The 3919-nt window shown below is 29.3% G+C and overlaps 1 long non-coding RNA gene across 1 annotated transcript in view; it reads left to right on the plus strand.

The window, feature by feature from the left end:
- Positions 1–3374: 3374 nt before the first annotated feature.
- LOC144222391 (uncharacterized) overlaps positions 3375–3919 on the plus strand; it is a 1922-nt gene continuing 1377 nt past the window's right edge. Inside the window, exon 1 of the long non-coding RNA XR_013332394.1 lies at positions 3375–3541. This is a non-coding gene — a long non-coding RNA (uncharacterized LOC144222391). The remainder of the gene's footprint in view (positions 3542–3919) is intronic.

The following is a 3919-nucleotide window of genomic DNA, read 5'->3' on the forward strand; positions in this document are numbered from 1 at the left end:
AAATCTTCCTTTAAAAAAGTTTTGTAATTAATAATTAAATCATGTAAATTTATAAACAGAAAATATTCTAAGCCCTTATATTAGCATCTTTCTTGTAATAAGTCCACATTAGTGATTTTTTTGTATAATAGTATCCATGCTTTGTTCTGATTCAGATTGCAGGCATCTTATTGAATCTTAGTGGTATAACTTATGTTGCATTTGCTTCGTTCTTTGTATCTAAATGTATGTGTGCACAAAACTGAGTTTGGTAGAAAAAGATATATATTTCACAAAGGAAAGTCTAGAATAAATAGAATAATTTTTAATTTATGTTTATTTCTTTTTGAGAGAGAGAGAGAAGGGGGAAGTGCAGAGAGAAAGAGAGATAGAATATCCAGAGCTGGCTCTGCACTGACAGGAGAGAGTCTAATGCAGGGCTCAAACTCAGGAACCATGAGATCATGACCTTAGCAGAAGTCAGATGCTTAACTGAGCCACCCAAGTGCCCCATAGAATACATAAAATATTTTGACTAAATAATCAACTTGTCTCCTATTATTGTGCTAACATTTCCCTGGCTTAAGTTTATGAACCCCTGAAGTTGTACAATTCTATGTTAATACCTGAAAGATAAAGNGGCATTTGCACATGCAACTAGAAAAACATAAACTCAGTTCATATTTTTGATATAGAAAAGTTCATAGTGAGGACTACAAAATTAGCATTTACAAACATATCTTAATAATTAAAGGTTTAATCTTATTTATTTACATAATTACACTTCCAAAAATTTATTTTTTTAATTCAGATATATTTTTAAAAATTAATGGAATAAAAGAGCACTTCCCATATACCAAAACAATATATAGTGTACTAGCTAAAAGTATTGAGTTTGGAGTCAGACAAACCTGAGTTCAAATCCCAGGTCTACTATTGACAAGTTTTGTCACCTTGACCCAGTTATTTTACATCCTATAACTACACCTCATGTGGAAAAATAAAGGAATAATTATAGTGTCAAATTCACAGAGAATAATATGATAAATGATTATGCACTTAGCACATTGCCTGGCACCTGTTAAGTACTCAGTAGAAATTAGCTGATGGTATTGTATTTGTTTGTATTATTTTTGTAATGATTGTTATTGTCATTACTATTATTATCCCCTTATTGGTGTTTTCCTTCAAAAGAACTTAAGAAAATGGCTAATTTTAAGTTATAGTTTTCAAAAAAATTATAGTTATGACTTTCATACAAATATAAAATTAACATGGGTCAAAGATTTTATGATTCATTAACTAATGAGGTAACTTATAAGGTATTAACATTGAATCTCTCAAAAATCTTTGAAGAAAATGCATATAGTCAATTAGGAGTACTGAAAAATATTAATAGACAAGAAAATAATTAGTATCCTATAGAGAGTAAAATGTAATCATTGGGGGTCATTTCTACATGGTGGAAATTAATTCTATATCAGGAAAATTACATTTATATTTTCATGTATAAGAATCACAAGAAAACTCAGTTTTCTAGAACCTAACACCTACAGAGTTATAAAATGGTCCTGTTAGTAGAAAGCCAATGCAAAGTTCATGTTCTATGAAATTGGGTTATCCTCATTTTTATGTCTGAGACAATTTTCCTGACACTGTTTTCAACAACTAAAACAGTGTTAGTCTAGTCATACCTTAGGAATCTCATTCAATAAATAATTGAATTATTAATACCTTAATTAATACCTTAAATAAAGGTAATCATTTAAACTTTTCTAAAATCATCACATAAATATGTTGGTTGATTCAGAGATTACCATTTCTATAATAATGATGAGAAAATTGAGGCAAAGAAGTCAAGCAAATCATTCCTAATTTCTGTCAGAGTAGGAATAAGTCTATAAGGAACTTTCTTTATTCCAGTCTCCATTTTGTTTCTACTAGGAAATATATATATATATATTCAAAGTGAGGAGAGATACAAAAACAGAAACAAAAAGGGAAAGATATGATGCTATTTAATTTGAAAGTGATACAGTGGTTAACTGTTACTTTAATAATTTCTCCTGTGTGTCTTTACAGATAGTAACCATAGTGCAAATTTTTTTTCTTCAAAAGATTCAACATTACCCCAATCCTTCATGTTAATCAAATAGTATCCAGATTAGCCAGATTTTTTAATATTATCATGAACTTATAGGAAAGTCAGGTTTAGAAGCAAATGTGTAAAGAAATCCTTCTGTGTGCCTTAGTTCCCCATTCATTTACGTGTGTACTCTATTAGTTGAGTGCAACATCAATTAACAATAGCATATATGTTGAAAATTTTTCTTAACTAAAGCATACAGTTATGGATTTTCTGGTTCTAGGTTTTATTATAGCATCAAAATTGAAGATGATATGTTACATAACACTCAGTAATATGTGTGGGACATGAAAGAAATTTTAATTATTGCTGATTTCAGATATTATTTACTGGATGTGAGACCAAGTTCAAATGTAACCTGAGATTAGATAATTAAGAATATAATTAAGGAGATGAAAACAGAAATAAAAGGGGTAATAAGTATAATAAGATTAGTAAAAGGTAATAAATAAAAATATCTTCTGTAAAATAAACCTTTTTCATTGAGTTTTGTACATAAGCCAATATAAAATCAGAGAATATTTCCATGTATAATTATATAAATTTTCTTCTATTGTTCATTCCTTTCATATTTTAGTATTATGCATTTTTTAAAGGCTTCAAGTATTAAGAAAGAATTCATGGAAAAGATTTTATTCTTTACTGAATTCTCTTTCATTTTGCTTACAGAAAAGGTTTGGAGGTTTGGAGATAAGAAGTTAACTTCAGAATAAAATGGAAAAAATCCTCCTGTGATAATAAGTAGGAATACTTATGAGGGGAAGGGGAAGATAGGATATCATCATTCTAACTACAAATAGTACTAAAACTATTTTACTACAGTCTACAAAACACAAAATAAAAAAATCATATTCAGATTTATTTGAAATTTGAGCTCTCACATGACAAGATCAGGCATCTCACATATAACTTTTGATAAACAAAGACTAAGAAAAAAACAAAAGCTCTCCAAATAGCATACTAAAAAAGAGAGGCGGCATTTTTTCAAATAATGTTAAGATGCTAATATGTGAAATTTCCTCACAGAGAATCTGAGTACTGATGAAAGAAATGCATAGTATTTTGGAAAGGAAATACATTTTTGATATGCTTTGAGTGATTTCCTGTGGCTGATTAGAATTATGTATTTATCTTCAATGCTTATTTGTAAAACNTTATATTGGATAAGTATACATTTTATTAATGCTTATTATTTTTAACAATATTGGACTTCCCCTTTCAATTGTCTTCCTTAACATCTTTAGGTATGATCCAAAAAATGATTCATGGTCAACTGTGGCACCTCTGAGTATTCCTCGAGATGCTGTTGCTGTCTGTGCCCTCGGAGACAAACTCTATGCAGTTGGAGGATATAATGGACATACTTACATGAACACTGTTGAGTCTTATGATGCACAGAAAGATGAATGGAAAGAGGTAATCTCATTGAAAGTATTTAAATTAGTACACTTCAGATTTTAATAAAAGTTTAAAAAATATATTTTAGAATTAATCCCATCGTTTTCTTTTCTAGGGTCTAACCAGAATATTTTAGTGAAATTTGCAGTATTTGCTTTATCTATGCTACAGAGAAATAATAGATCTATTTGTCATTAGCAGGATCCATCAATACTTATATTAAAGGGAACAGCACATTCTCTTGATTTTATGGATTCAATCCTTTCACATAATAGTGAATCAGAGTCAATAATTCAAAAGCTTTACTCTGGCTTTTTAATGTGTGTATTATAACGTGAGAACTCAAGAGCAATGTCCTTGTCTACAAATATCTGCTCCTTCTTATTTGCTGTTGTC

The sequence above is a fragment of the Crocuta crocuta genome, unplaced genomic scaffold, assembly GCF_008692635.1.
Source record: "Crocuta crocuta isolate KB4526 unplaced genomic scaffold, BGI_CrCroc_1.0 scaffold1658, whole genome shotgun sequence".
Lineage (NCBI taxonomy): Eukaryota > Metazoa > Chordata > Mammalia > Carnivora > Hyaenidae > Crocuta > Crocuta crocuta.